Consider the following 17,012-nt stretch of genomic DNA (forward strand, 5'->3'; position numbering starts at 1 on the left):
GAAAACATTCCTGACTGGCAACAATAGCCGCATACGTTTCAAGCCCCAACTTGCCCTACGCCCAAGAAGAGCCTCTTTTAAGTCCTCTACAGCGTAAATATCTACAAGTACAGTGTTTTCATCACACCTAAGTGCCGTGCATGGCAGGTCGACAACTTTGACTGGCTGTCCTCCAGATGTATAGACTTTTGTCATGGTCACAGTAACTGTTTTAACAGCAAGCATTGAGCTTACATCTGCTCCAGTATCTATCGTGAAGCTGATAGGTACTGCACAGACACCAATGGTCTTTTTCCTCGTCTCTGCTGTTTTGTTAATGCGCAGGGCTCTCAAAGCTCACCCCTGCTGTGTCGAGGCACCTTTGTGTACTTCTAGCGTTTTGATGGGCACATTTTTTTCAGTGCCTTTTGTTCCTACAAGATTGGCATTTTTTCTTTGAAGCCGGACAGCTGATGTGGTCATGTTCCTCAATTCCACCACATCTGCTACTTTCATGGTGCCATGTGTGTTTATGGACGTTTTTGCTTGTGCAGTTCAACAGGAACTCTCTTATTGACTTTTCGAAGGGCGTTAACAGACGCTTCTCCAGCTAGTAGTCCTTGTCTTACGATGATTTGCTGCTTCCGATCCGCTTCTGTCTGCCGGACTTTTTGTACAGCCGTCTTCAACGTAAGATCTGGACAGCTCTGTAGCGTACCGCCAGCTTTGCGTGCTCTAAGCCCAAAATTAGCCTGCCATGCATTCAATGATCCATATCTGCTATGAGCCACAAATATATGCAAAGCAGTGAGAAAAGCTCTTGCCGCCTCTTACTCATGTTTTTGTTATGAAATTATTTTCTAGCATACAAACCTCTTTCTCAAAGTTCTCCTGCTCGTTATTGGCTAGCGTCGGCGTGGCCGGAGTATATTCCGCGTTTCCGCCGAGACAATAAATCAAGGCGTCTACTTGAGCTGCTCTGTCCTGCTCTGCCAAACACGACATTAGTCTCTAACTCACGAAGCGCGGCCGCAACGCAACGTTTATCCTAACTGATTAAGCACGGCCGCAACGCAGTTCACTTCTCAGGCCTCTCGAAATCCACTAGCACCAGTGGGGCGAACGCGATGCTAAGCTGCGTCTGATTGGGCCCACCAGTTGCCATTGTAATCTGTCTTTGGCCGTTGTCGTTTTCAAAGCCCTCGTTGCTCCTTCTCACAAGAAATTCTTTGTCGTTAGTGTCAGATGCACTCTAGATGCGTGGTTTTGTCTCAACGATTCTGGCTACACTGATAGCACAAGACCGAAAGACCGACGCACGTTTGGCTCAGCTGCTGCTTGGCCGCCATGTTGCTTCTTGCGCGTCCACCTGTGCCTTTTGATTGCGCCGTACGCCCGGTCAATGAAGCATCCTGGAGCAGGGTCTCTCCAACTGCTGTCGTTCCTAATCGCACTACTTTCACACCACTTCTGACACCACGTCATAACTTCTGTTGTATGGAGTTCGCTCCGAAAACAGAGAAGGAGGCACAGAATAATAGGACTCCAAGTGTGTTGTGTCACAGCCAATACCAGTGCCCCTCAACGTCTGTTTATTGATGCTTCCAAACCGTTTATTTCCACACTCTGACATGCACGAGCTGTGATTCGGTTGGAGCACATGGTATTTCGCAATTGTTAGCATACGCCTCGAATATGGATGCGGCCCGCTGAAAGCATTTCTCCAAAGCTTTCCTCATGGTTCATATAGTAGTGTCATCAGCATTTACAGCCCTTTACAGCCTGACCTGCATAAACGTGTGGAAGAACAAGGACGCTCTCAGAAGAGCACGTGCTTCAGTTGTGGTTTTATAACTGTGGGGCGCTCACGTCAAGGTTCACAAGATTATATCTGCTTAAGTAGTTCATGAATTTCATCACTAGAGGGCGAGCAAGCACTCACCAATAATGGTGTCGCAGGACATGTGGCCATGGCAGCTCTTTCCCACTACTAAGTAATTGGTCCTGCATGTTATATTTTTTTCGGTAGCATACGCACACGAAACTAATATTAAGACTTCACAAAAGACGTACCGCTAAAAATTATCCGTGCCTGCCACAAGCACTGCGTAACCAGGCGTGAAAAAATTACACGCGCGTTTGTTTAGGCTGGGTTCTTGTTCTCGCGAAATGCACGTGGAGCGGCGCATTTGACGAATCCGTGCGCTGTTGTTCCTGTGCCAACTCTTATCTATTTTTTTTTTCAAATAGACTTCTTGGCATCTTATTGGCATTTCAGGGGTAGGGCTTTGCTGGTGTTATCTCATGCGTAAATCACACCACATAAAGTGGTGTTGCGTTATTGTGATCACTGTTTATGCCAAAAACGTTAATTTCGGAAATTCGTGCGCCAACCTGCAGTCTATTTGAAAGCATCAATTATTTTTGTTCATTGCTTAGATATATTAGTATGCCACCCGTTTTCTAGAAAATATAAATCACAGTGGAGTTAAAAATTACTACAGTTCATTAGCGAACTTTCAGAACGACAACGTGGATGCAGAATATACTTTTCAACACAAGAATTTTCACGCCTGAGAATGAAGATCACATGAAAAAAATGCTCGCGTTTTCATTTTTTGTCAGAATTAAGTACCTACAACAAAGACAAATTGACAATGGCGGTTTTAGCTAAGTGACTGGTAGAAAGTGCTGTGAGCAGAAGGAGTTGTTCAGCAGTCTGCATCCAAGCCAACTTGGTCAGGTCGTCACATTCTGCCCTCTCCCGCCAGCTCCTGCCAGGTACAGTAAAGATACTACTGTTTGAAAGAATGAAAATTCAGCTACAGAGCTAATTGTTTGACAGCTATCTGCCTGAAGTTTCTAATCAGCCGATGTTATTCCTAACGCCGAGAATCATTTCACACAATTTTCAGGCAAATAATTGCAACAATTTTGTAAAGCGCGGCTGACAAAATGATTGTAGGCTTCAAGTTCAGATGTTAAAGAACTTTGTAAGAAAATCCACAAAAGATCAGGCAGGCTAAAGTATCACCCTAATCATCGGCGCTATCAGATCGTCAAAGAAGTAAACATTAGAAAGCTGTGGAAAATTGTTCCAAGATCAATTCATGAGGAAATCTCCTGTAGTCAAAAAAATGATGACAAATACAAGTGACTTTAGGCACGTCACCAGTCGTCATCATAGCACATCTTGAAATCCGCACAACACTGTTGGTTTCCAGGTGGCTTTCTTGCGCATGGATTCGTTGTTGAAACTGCAAGTGCCAGAATGTTCCTCTGAGTGGCAAGCAATTTTCTGAAGTATTGCACATGAAACGCTCGAGGTGTACTTTGTTTTCCATTAACCGTTCAAAGCGTACTCCTCGCTGCAGGCGGTCACAAAAAAAAAGGTCCAGCCCACACATATGTACGGGTCTGTTTGATAATTACTGTCATTTTTAGGGGCAAAGCCCCTCTCGCCGAGAGCTTTTCGTCTCGTATTTGTCGTAGTAGACACTTGTCGTTTAGCCCTTAGAATATCCGCTCGATGGCGGTGCTTGTACAGGACGAATGTTCGCTGAAAAGATGCGAGATGGCGGTACATGGAGTGTTCACTAGACGGACCGACGGACGAATGTACATACAGACAGAGGAACAGACGTACAAGTGGACGGACGGGCGTACGGACGGTCGCACCGATGGATGGTCGCATGAATGGACGCATGGACAAACGGAAGCCAAGAACGAACGGACGGATAGAAGCAAGGATGGACTGATGGACGCTTCGCCCCACTCATAATCATTCACTGCTTGGATTCGGTGTGAGTTTTTTCGGTTCAACTTTTAAAAAGTTCACTAGGATTGAAAAAATAGTAATAATTTTCTTGCAAGCTTGCATTTTTTTCTTTTTTATTTTACTCGTGTGGGAAAAGATTATGGCGTGTTGAGCGCCTTTTACCCAGGCTAGTTAGCTTCGGAGGCACCTCACGGCTATGTTGAAGAGGAGTGGCGATAACAGGGCTCCCTCAGGGGTACCCCGTGTTGCCGTCATGTAAGGGCCATATTCATTGCCCTCGATAAAAAAAAGCCTAGCGCTTCGAGAAGAAATCTCTTACACATGCGAACACCTTAGCTCAGCACTCTAGCGTAAAACTCTAGTTGGCCAGAGTGTTATCGAAAGCCTCCGTTAGATTCAGGACGAGAATGGCTTTGTCATTGTGTTGCATTGCTCTGGTTTGTATAACGTCCCCGTGCAGCTGGAAGAGGACGTCCTCTGCAACATGTGAGGGTGAAACCCAGGCATGGTGCTTGCAAAGAATCCCTCAACCTCGGGTATGGAGAGAGGTGATTTCGTACGACCGTCTGCAAAGCTTCTCTGCAATAAGGACGGTGATATGGACCTCAAGTTTTAGTACTCACGGACTTACCTGCGTTGAGCATAAAAATCACAAGTGATGTCGTTCGGGAGCAAGGAGACGTCCGTCCCAGATCCGGTTAATGTATTTTCTAACCAATGGAAGTAGGCTGTGTCAGGGATGTTTGTAAACTGTTTTACTGTCATGTGGTCTTTTCCTAAAGCCATACCTTGGCGCATTTTAGCTAAGACAGTTTTAAGGTCATCCAACACAAAATTGGCTTTAAGTTACGGGATAGACTTGCCAGGAGACGTGTACCCATGCCCAGTTCAGTGTTCTGTAATACAGAGATATTGATAGCACAGAATATCAGCAAGCTGTACAGTATAAGAGAACGGAGCGTTGGGCGAATTGGTATTTTATTGTAGATGGATTTTGCGCAAAAAATCAAACAGGAAGAAAGCACAGGCAGTTGGAGGTACGCAGCGTAAAGAGCCACGAAAATGGCAGGGTTAACTGTGGAAGAATATAAACACTAAGAAAACCCCGAAGATCTAGTACTATAGCTTATAAAAGAACAGAGCGTTCAGTGAGGTGGTATTTCATTGTGAATGGCATTTTGTGCGAAGAAAATAGACAAAAAAGAAGAGAGCATAGACAGGTGCTGCGCCTGTCTGCCTTTTTTTTCTTCTTGTCCGCATCGTTGCACAGAATGACATCCACAAAATCTCTGCTGTCGTTCCTTGGTACCCATTTAAAGCCCATCAGAGCTGCTTTAGCGTCTGCCTTTTCGTTTGAAAGGGGTCTATAAGGCTACGAAAGAGACACCATGTCCAATTACGGCTCATCTGATAAGCCGCAGCAGCGCAGCAGGCTATACTATTTTAATATGAGAGCTCAGCAGCAAACGCTGAACTTTATGTGTTAGTAGCGCTAGGCTACTGCATATATTTTCCGATTAGTTTCTTGTTTTGTTTCCAGCCTTTGTTTAAACTTCGGCGCACCTCCCTCCATAGGTCGGCAAACACACTCGTATGAGTCAACGCACTCGTACTCACGCAGACTCAGGTCGAGCCATAGGTCAGAGTCTGAGTCAGTCCGGGTAAGTAGGATATTGTGGAGTTTGATTCCGAGTATGGTTTGTAAAGACTGGAAGGAAGTAGATGATGCCATCCCACCGCTGCCACCAGTTTTAAAGGGTAGAGAGGTCTCGATGGCATGTACGACGGGTTCTCTTTAGGGTAGCGGGCTTCCCGCTATCGTCCGCATAGCTGATCTTCTCCAGTGAGGAGGAGACGCGTTAAGGGTGGTAGAAGGAAGATGAATTTACAATATAGAAGAAAGATGGGAACTGTACAGAGAACCTTACGATCCCGCATTATGTACAACAGAAATTCAGATCATGACTTTGCGCAAGATTCAGCTCTATTTACAAAAATGCTTCGGCTGTTATAGCCCGCCGTCACCACCGTCCGAAGGAGGCACTGATCACTTTTTCCACACAGCAGACCAGTTTCACCCAGCCGAGTGGTGCAATATCTGCACCAGAAATGGTGCAGATATTGCACCACTCGGCTGGGTGAAACTGTCTAATGGGAACAAGAACGCACCACATAAAGACGTACCCGGCCCACGCCTTGAAGGCACCGCAGGGCGAGGGGATAGAGATCGGAGACGGACAGTTGAGCTCCTCCAGGGAGATTGCCGCTAACCCGATCGTCAGCAGTGGTCCACGTTGCTTTCAGCTTCAGGCAGTCCAAACGCTCGATTCCGGTAAACAGCTTCTTCGACGCATTCCCACGCTTCCGGGCTTTCGGTGGGTTGAGGTGACCTCGTGTAGATGACAAAAGCCAAGTCACGAGGTTTTCTTAATGAGACCACTACAGCGGCGCCGTTCTCCTTGCAGATCGAGCCCATTCAACAAAAGGCTTGCCTCGCGAAGCATTCATTGAGACCCGACTGCTTCCCGGAACGTCTAGCGGACAGCACCTTGCAGATTGGTCACCGATGGGGTTGAAAGCCTCCCTAGTAGACCGGCTTACGCACAATGGCGTCTGCCCAGACAAATCGCCGGCTCAAACGTAACAGCTCCTCCGCCACCTTGAAAATCTCGGCTGGCCAGCGCTCCCAACCGCTTTGCACGAAGAGAATGCCTGGTGATGACGACGATGGCCTGGCTTGGAAAGTCAAGCTGCGAACTTGCAACCAACTCCCAAACCACCTAACAATGACCGAAAACAGCAAAATGAACCACACAACCTAATACCATGCTGCAGCCAGCGCATTGTACTCGCTTAAAACCCTTCAGGCTTCTCAAGAAACACAAAGAAATTAAAAACACGTACTCTAAAATTTCGACACAATTTCGTGCCGCCAAAGTTACAAAAATCATGGATGTGGAGATGCTTACTAAAGCTGGAACACTTTGCTATGCGAGAAGAGCATACGAAAGCAAATACAACTTGACCCCATATAACCGCAACCTCTTTAAAAACTAGCTTTCTCCTATCATCTGCACAACTAAGTTGTAACTTATATCAGCTAACTTAATGAAAGACAACTACTTAATTTTCCCACAAATGCAGCCTGGACCTACAAAAGTATCTGGGCACATTCTTCATTCTGTCATTACATACTCTCAAGGTGTAGTCGAGATTACCTACTTGTAGGACACGCTCATGCCAACAAATGCTCTTTCACAATAAATGAAATGGCGTTTTTATAATTCCATGAAATGTATTTCTAGCTTCAAGGTTCGGTAAAGCGTGACGCTTTTCTCAAGAGATCACTTGAACTCTTAGCACTCACTAAAATAACAAACGAAAAATACCCTCACGTACTAACACGCTCGTTACTGAATGTAGCCTCATGTTAGCCCATGTTTAAAGAACGCAGAGTATACTGCTATACGCCCTAGCACGACATCATACTCTTATTCTTAGAGCGCTTAGCATACTAACCCACACCTAACCATAGGTCATATTCATATAACCTATAGGCAACACTAAACACGCGTCTGAACGTATACGTTTAAAAAAACGTCTCGCAGACAGAAGAAATAACTGTAGATGCTATACACTTCAGGAGCACCTAACAAAACTTGCGTTTTATGCTAAAAACCCTTTATCCATTGATTCGCAGTCATGAGCATCTCAAAAATCGCTTTTAGGTTTTACCCTAAAACCGTCCTTAAAATGCTAAATTACTCTCTTAAGACGGTCTAAACCTTTGTGCTACACTACAAATGGCACGAAGCATAGAAACTCCGGCTGCACTCAACAATAATACCATGCTTTGAAAATTTGCGGGGCGAACAAAGCTTCATCCACGACTAACGTGCTCTTACACAAAAGAACAACCCATTGCACGTAGTCGGTTGACTGATGCGGGTCACTGCTTCCGCATAACAACCTAACTTGAAACACAATGCGTTCAAATACGAGAAGTGAAAACTGTAGCTAAACAAACTAACCGTGGAGATGACAAAGGAATGTTACTTTAAAGTGAAAAACACATAAACATACAGGCTTCCAAGTAAGTTCCTGTGCCCGACTCTCCAGCTTACAGCTGTCCCTCACTCTTCAATCGTAAACGCGGTGGTCGCGGCCTTGACGGATTTGCAAAATGCCCGAGACTACAACGTGCACTAGCTACCAGCTGAACTGCACAGTCACGCCTCGTTCGCGATTTCAGTCTGGGTCTGTGAACTTGGCAGAGAGGACACGAACAATGCGTGGGAAAGATTGGCCAAGCCCACTTTGGGCTACCTACTTTGCTGGGCTTAGCTACAGTGGCTTTTCTTCTAGGATCACGTCGACCCTCTTGTTCACAAAAAGCTCGAAATCTCCACCACGCATTCCGTCGCGAGGACTTGCGCCATGGCCTATCATTTCGCCGTCTGTGCCTTACTGTACGCCGCAAAGGACCTTTCTTTTAACTGGCCAGTAACCTACTCTTCCCTCGTTTCCGGGCTACTGCTACCTCTTTCATCCCTTCGCTTTGTCGCCCGCGTACGCTTCCCTTTCTTACTGCGACGTTTGCGACGGACGTGTCCTGCGCTGCTTTGAAATTTGTCGCACGTTGTGTCATCAATGATTTTACAACGGCAAAAAGTTTCTGAACCACCTTCCACAGCACTTCGGTAGTTAAATTTTCCCGCACTGTTGCTATGCCAGTCTGATTCGCTTGTGCTAAATCTGCTGCACTCGCACGCGCCCTGAACGGTGCTGGGAGTAGAGCGGAAAGACCGGCATTCTCCACGTAATTTCATTCGCGAACCCGTTTTGCTCTTACTTTTCGTCCAGTTGCTCGGACGCATGCAAACCGGCCTAGAGGTCGATTCAATGTGCCTAATACTACTTGCTATGCTCCAACGTTTTACGCCTTCTTTTACTCGCGTAGTACTGTTCGTCTCCCTCGCGGCTTTGCGACGTCTCTTTCGTCTGCGCCGCTTTTTGCGGCTGGTTGCCGAGCCTTCCGAATTCATCTCAAGCTCGCCAACCACTTCACAGCTTTCATCAGCTGTCTCACCCGCACAGTCTAAATGATCTTCAATACTTCTTTCACACTCTAGACTGGCAGACAGGTTAACACAATTAATCACAGTGCCGCAGTTTTCCTTCAAACAATCCACCCCGAATGGATGGGAGCTGTCGGCAACTGTACTGTCATTCTCACCAACTGCTATGACTGCTGCTCCTGAGCTTTCTCTGGTTTCTTTACCTACTTCCACATAGTTTGCAAGTTCCACAGTCACGACCACCTCAGTTGAGGTCTGTACCAGCCTGTATAGAGCTATCCTAGCTGTTTTGCTAGCATCTAACCGGCACATCACCTCGTCGCACACGCTCTGGCCTTTGTCGGCCTCTCTCATCAGCACAACGTCTTTCGCAGCGCTCAAATTCGGTTCTTCATCGAACTTGCTGCTGTCTTTAAACGTGCTAGGTTTCTCTAAAGCTCTGGCCTGCACCTCAATTATTTGATCATCACACTTCTCGTGCGCTACACCTGCGGATAGCTGAATCAACCGTCTCATTGCCTCGACTTTCTGTTCCAGTTGTTCAATCTCCAAGTCCCGTGCTTGATCGCGCTCTTTTCTATCCCTCGTTTCTTTTTCTTATCTCTCTTTTTTATCGCTTCTTTTCATTTCTTCTCTTTCTTTTCTCTCCCTTTTTTCCTTTCCTTCTTTTTCTCGTTGTCTTTCTCGCTCCTCCAACCTTTTAATGCTTTTAAAGCGTATCAATTATCCTCCTCACTCACGTTTTGCGAAATTAGCTCTAAAATTTGTGACCTGCCCATTCCTTTCTTAACCTTAATACCCAGGTCTTTGCAAATATACACAAGACCATCTCTTAGCAGTGTCTTCACCTCCATGATTGCCGTTATACATTAGTCCTGCATTTCACACAAATAGAGGGGATCCCTCTTATTCACTCAGCTTGTTTTGAAGGAGGGCGCGCTGGTCGCCGAAGAGAGCGGACGCACATCACGTCGGCTCTGTCTTCCAAGAACTATTTGCCAGTGTTTTTCGGTCATTCAGCCCATGACTTTTACACCAACGTGTGCGGAAAGTGACCAGGATTCTAGTGACACCAAAATTCAAGGTGGGAAAGTGTTTTTTGCCGTATTTGAGAGGTTTTCAACCCGCGCCCCTTTGGCCCGACGCTCACGAAAGCCGGCCGTCCGACGAGACGCGCTGAGCGTCTCCTCTAACGCGGGCGCTTTCTTCGCCTATCAACGATGGAAGTCCAAGTGAACGGGGAGGATACCTCCCCCGAAGAGTTTCTGGAGGGCAAGGATTGGTGCACCATCGGATCTAAGACCCAAGTCAACCGCGCAAACGCGCAGAGCAACACCCAGAACGGAGCCCCCTCCTGCACTGGCGAGCGAGCGGACTGCAACCGACAGCGTTCGCGTCGACAACTGCGTAACATCAAGCAGCAAGTCATTAGAAAGAGCAAAATGCCACTACTCCCACGGAGCGATTTCAAGATCGTGATACGACCACGAGGAGGCCTCGACGTGGCCACCACTGGAACCGTGCGCCTCGCATCGGCGATTTACCGCACGGCCAACGTACCAGCTCATGAAGCAGGGGAGGACACGGTGTGTTCCAACAATCATCAAAACATCATCGTCGTGAGCACACCCCATGCCTCTCACGCCGATAAGTACAGACAGCTTCAAGCCATCACCATCGGCGACCGCCACCACGAGGTTAGTGCGTACGAGACGGCCCCCGACAACACGGTGAAGGGAATAATCAAGGGCATCCCGTTGGAAGAAGACGCCAAGTCCATTTATACCAGCATCGTTCACGCACGTAATCCTTACGCCCTGGCAGCCAAACGGCTCAGTAACACCACGACCGTCATAGTGGCGTTTGAAGGACCGCGAGTGCCCACTTACGTCAATTATGGTGGCGCTCTCCTTCGCTGCACCTTGTATCGCAAGCAAATCGACATGTGTCACTGCTGCGGGAGACTTGGTCACCGCATGGACGTGTGCCCAAAGCCCAAGGACAAAGTGTGTCGTGGTTGTGACGCCCCCAACCCAGGCCCCAACCACCAGTGCTCTCCCCATTGCAAGTTGTGCGGGGGCGCACACATGACGGCGGACCGCAACTGCCGTGCAAGGTACAAAATGCCCTATATCGTGAAGAAGAGACAGTGGGAACGACGCAGGGCCAACGAGGAGGCAGAGGCCACTGCCACCAACTATTCCACCAGCAAGCCCCGCTCAAGATCCAGGACACCCAGCCGAAGCCACTCCCGATCTCGTAGCCGTACACCGGGACCCCGAAAGCAGCAGCAACGCCGAGCTCGCAGCCGAACACCCGGACAGACCCCAACGAGGGACGCGAAGGCAACTGATTCGGTGAGCTTTGCAGATGCGGTCAAAGGAAAACGCGCAACTAACGCGGAGGCTGGTGGCAAAACACACACTAAGATAGAGGCGGAGATAGCTCACTTAACACAGACGATACAAACGATGCAAAAACAAATTGAATGCATGCAGGCACAGATTCACGCAAAGGACGAACTCATACAAAAGCTCCAGTCTGCCGCTCACAGCGAGACCGATCAACAGGCAATGCAGGAAACACAAGAAGAACTCGTAGAGGACGGTGAGGTCGAAGGCCCTGATACTAAACGCGGGACGGCTATCTCCCTTAAAAAGTCAGTACGTTCCAAGCGTACGCGCGCAGCAACAGACGACACCCCAGTGAAGGCACTCGAGGCTCGCGTGAGCAGTCTCGAGGAAACTATCACCGCGACTATCACGCGTACGATTCAACAGAGCTTGGAGAGCATTTATCTCAGATTGTCTAGATTAGAAGCTGCCAACAGCGCGCTGGTGACGTCGCATAGCGAAGCGGCGCCACACTTCTAGTACCACATAACCATGGCAAGACACCATTCGAAACAAAAACATACAATATGGCAGTGGAACTGTAGAAGTTAAAAAAACAAACGAGCGCACCTACAACAATACCTGAAAACGATCCCCGAATGCCCAGACGTCATCATACTGCAGGAAACAAACGGCCCCGCCAAACTTTCAGGGTACCAGTCTATAACAGGCAAGGAGGAAAATCCAAACGTCACCACACTGGTCAAGCGAGAGCTCACGGTCATCGAACACGACACCCATGTCAAGGATATTGAAAACGTCCTCGTAGAGCTCATTCCACCGCATAAGACGCCCGACAGCATCTTCGTACTCAACGTCTACAGCAGTCCGAGATGCCGCAAACACCGCTTTCACGTCCTTTTCAAACGAGCGCTCGATATCGCCCAGGGGCAACAACTCTTCATTGGAGGCGACTTCAACGCGGTGCATACGGCGTGGGGTTACAAACACGATCAGCCGAAAGGCAGGCATTTGTGGGAAACGGCGCAACTCGCCGGCCTCGAGCTGGTCACTGACCCAGCGGCACCAACTAGGCAGGGCAACAGCGTCAGCACTGACACCACGCCTGATCTTACCTTTACGTGCAATACACGAAAGGTGACTTGGAGAAACACCATGCAAGACTTGGGCAGTGACCATCACATTATCTCTATAGAAGCAGAAGGCGGCCCACAGGAACACAATGGAGGTCGCCAAATGAAGATCACCAATTGGGAACTACTACGAAAAAATCGAGACAAGCAACAGATTGAAGACATCAAAGACATTGAGCAATGGACCGAGCAACTTCGGCGCGACATCGAGAGGGCGACGCAAATGATGCCGTCAACAGCTGGGCTTGATAGAATAGACACCCGGTTACTACACATGTGGCAAGCTAAGACCCAACTGCATCGCCGTTGGAAACGACAACGACATAATAGGAGACTGCGAAAACGAATAGCACAGCTCAACAAAGAAATAGAAAAGCACGCACTTAACCTGCAACAACAGCAATGGGAAGAGAAATGTGCGCAAATGGATGGTCAGCTCACTACGAGTCGCACATGGCAGATACTGCGGTACCTCATAGATCCCGTGAACACCAAGACCTCACAGAGGCAAGGCATATACAAAATCATACACGCTTACGGGGGAACGGAGCAAGATTTCCTACGAGAAGCGGAACTCCATTACATATCCCAAACGCCCCCGCAAGTACATCCGGACTACAGGGGAGAAGGCAACGCCATCCTAGACGCAGAATTCTCAATTTCCGAAATCGAGGCGGCCCTCGTCAAACTCACTACCAAGTCAGCCCCAGGCCTAGATCGAATATCGAACAGGGCACTGCGCAACCTCGATTACAGATCGCTAGAGAAACTCAAAGATTATATTAACGAGTGTTGGGTGCGTGGAAAGTTACCCCAGCCATGGAAAGAAGCGCAGATCATACTTATACCGAAACCCGGCAAGAAATTGCAGCTGCAGAACCTGCGCCCTATCTCCCTAACATCATGTGTAGGTAAACTGATGGAGCATGCGTTCCTCAATAGACTAACAGATTACCTTGAGGACAACAACCTATTACTACACACAATGATTGGGTTCAGAAGACATCTCTCCACACAGGATGCTCTTCTGCAACTAAAACATCAAATCATAGAAAATCCTGGGTGCTCAACGAGAGCCATCCTTGGCCTGGACCTGAAGAAGGCCTTCGATAACGTTCGTCACGACGCCATATTGCGACAAATAGACAGATTGAACCTCGGAATGCGAGTGTACAACGACGTCCGAGACTTCCTCACGGGAAGAACCGCACGCATGCGAGTGGGACAGCTAGAATCAAATCAAATCAACATTGGAAGCTCGGGTACACCACAGGGCTCGGTGATCTCGTCGATGCTTTTCAACCTCGTCCTGCTGGGGTTACCCGAGCGATTACATCAAATTGATGGACTGCACCACACGCTATACGCGGATGATATTACGATCTGGACGACAACTGGCAGTGACGGAGAGATCGAGGATCGCTTACAGGCGGCCATAGAATGTGTGGAACATTACCTCGTAGGCACGGGACTCACCTGTTCGGCCGAAAAATCCGAATTACTGCTATATAGACCGGTGAAAAAGGGACGCCCGCCCAAAAACTACGTACCTTCAGAAAAACAAGAAATCAAACTAACATCATCAGACGGCTCACCAATCCCAATGGTAAAGAAGATCCGGGTTCTGGGGATGATGATTGAGCAGAACGGCGGCAATGGTGAAGCACTGCGCAAGATAATGGCAAAGGCCACCAGCACGATGCAACTCATCCGACGCATCACGAACAAACATGCGGGCATGCGCGAAGTCAGCGTCATACGACTAATACAAGCCTTTGTTATTTCACAACTAATGTACACGGCACCGTTTCACAAATGGACAGTTGCGGAAAAAAACAAGCTAAACGCCCTGATACGCAAGACGTACAAGTTCGCGTTGGGACTGGCGCCCGGAGTTAGCACCAGCAAACTCCTAGAGCTAGGGTTGCAAACACCCTCGAGGAACTCGTGGAGGCGCAACAAGTTTCCCAGCTCGAGCGCCTATCCAAGACCCGCCCAGGCCGACACCTACTCGAAAAACTTGGCATCACGTACCATACGCAGCACGGCATCAAAGTCGAAATTCCAAGATCGATACGCGAGCAAGTATACGTACCCCCATTGCCTCGCAACATGCACCCCCAACACCATACGGGATGGCGTAAAGCCAGGGCACAACGCATTACTCAAAGCTACTCCAACGACACTGAAGCGGTTTTCACTGATGCTGCGCGTTATACCAATAAAAAGAGTTTCGTGGCGGTAGTTACCGGCCATCGTGGCAAGTACATCACACGCCTCACTGTGAACACGGCACACGCTGAAGCGGCAGAGGAAGCGGCTATAGCACTGGCCCTCACACAGACCAATGCCACGTACGTGATTAGTGATTCGCAAACAGCAATTCGCAATTTTGCCAACGGACGCATCTCGCAAGAGGCCTTTCACATACTCCAGCGACATCCCATACATCCAGGAGAGGTCGACTTCGATAACCGAAGGCACCTGTTATGGATCCCGGCACATACCGGACTGAGCACCCCCAACGAAGCGGCTCACCGCGTTGCTCGAGGACTCACTCACCGAGCATCGCCGGAGGACGACGAGCCCCCGCGGGGAACTGCAGACATCTGGGCATGGGAGGATCGTATGACCAGGTTTCACGACATCACCACACATTACCAGTTACAAAGACGCATATACCCATCTCCTCACGAAAGGCTAAACAGAACGCAAGCGGTATACTTCAGACAATTACAAACAGATTCCTACAGAAACCCTAGACTCATGCAAGCCATGCATCCAGACATATGCACTACAAACAGATGCACGTCATGTGGCGAGGTAGCCACCCTTAGTCACATGCTGTGGGAGTGTCAGGGTCTAATAAACAATTCGAACAGTGCCGATTCATCTCACTCTTCCACCGCCAGGCTCCGCTCGCGTTGGAAGGCCGCACTGCTCAGCTCGAACCTGACAGCACAACTATGGGCTGTCCAGCGTGCCGAGGAAGCCGCTTCGAGACAAGGTCTCGGAACCGCATCCGCGGTGGGTGCCCAGGTCCACTAAAAAACGCCGGACTCGAATCACCTGGATTCGACGAATAAAGTTTATGTTCTTCTTCTTATTCACTCAGTAGTCAAAATAGGTGATATTCTTGTCTCAAACACAATCCACCTTCTACTAAACTCACACAATGAAGCCTGGAAAGTTAAAGCAAAGACGCAAGCACTCACCACAGCACAGCACTATGTAGTGAAGTCCATCTCACCGCTGCCAACCAGTTGTAAAGGGTAGGGAAGTTGCTGATGGCATCCCGCCACTGCCACCAGTTTTTAAGGGCTCGAGGTCGTTTCGATGGCTGGTACGACGGGTTCTCTTCAAGGTAGCAGGCTTCCCGCCGTCGTCCATATAGCTGAATTTCGCTAGTGAGGAGACGCGATAAGGGAGGTAGAACGAAGATTTATTTTCATTAGAGAAAAAATATTCGAATTGTACAGGGATTCATAAGATCCCGCATTATGTACAACAGAAATTCAGAACATGATTCCGCACAAGATTCAGCTCCATTTACAAAAAATGCTTCGGCTTTTATCGCCCGCCGTCACCGCCGTCCGAAGGAGGCACGGATCACTCTTGCCACACAGCCGGAAACGAAGTCTTTGTGCTCTACCCACCAGAACGGATGCAGATATTGCACCACTCGGCTGGGCTGAACGGTCCAATGGTAACAGGAACGCATCACACAAAGACGCACCCGGCCCACACCTTGAAGGCACCGCAGAGCGAGGTGTAGAGTCCGGAGAAGGAAAGTTGAGCTCCTCTAGGGAGATGGCCGCTAACCCGACCATCAGCAGTGGTCCACGCTGCTTTCAGCTTCAGGCAGTTCAAGCGCTCGATTCCGGTGAACGGCTTCTTCAACGCGTTCCCACGCTTCCAGACTGTCGGTGCATTGAGATGGTCTTTTGTGGATGATAAAATCCGAGTCACGAGGTTGTCTTAACGAGACCGCCACAGTGGCGCCGTTCCCCCGCTGATCTAGCCCGTTCAACAGATCGCTTGCCTCGCGAAGTTTTTGTTGAGACCCGACTACTTCCCGGAACGTCTGCTGGACAGCATCTTGCAGACTGCTCACCGCTTGAGTTGAAGGCCTCCCTAGTAGATCGGCTTACGCACAATGGCGTCTACCCAGATGAATTGCCGGCCCAAGCGTAACAGGTAGACGAAAATGTTTTGAGTTTACGTCCGAGCGAGCTTGACCCAAGAAAGCTTTGGTGAGTCTTTGTCTAAATGCGACCAAAGCACAAGAAATTTTCATTTAGTGCATATGAGTGAGTTCCAGTTATTTCTACGACCTATGCCTCCCACAAATAGAGGAGGTGCGTGCCTAATTGCGGGGATCTCTTCCATGGTTGGAAGTGTAGTAAGACATTTTTTTCTTAATATTGTGTACGTGTTTAGCCTACTCCGTATAACCGTTAGAAAAGAGAACGGAAGGATTCGTCTCATTATTAAATTTATGCCGATCGTCTAACTTGATTTCACCCCATTATTTTACACGCTGGTTTATCCAAGAGCGTAACCCGGAGAAGGCAGAGGTTGCGGCCAAGAAAATCACACAAGTTCTCCACAATATCGTCTCTGGTACTTTTAACGAGGGAGTTCCAGACACGTGTCAGGTGTTATGGAGTTCCCCACACGAGTGGGGTAT

The sequence above is a fragment of the Rhipicephalus microplus genome, unplaced genomic scaffold, assembly GCF_043290135.1.
Source record: "Rhipicephalus microplus isolate Deutch F79 unplaced genomic scaffold, USDA_Rmic scaffold_12, whole genome shotgun sequence".
NCBI lineage: Eukaryota > Metazoa > Arthropoda > Arachnida > Ixodida > Ixodidae > Rhipicephalus > Rhipicephalus microplus.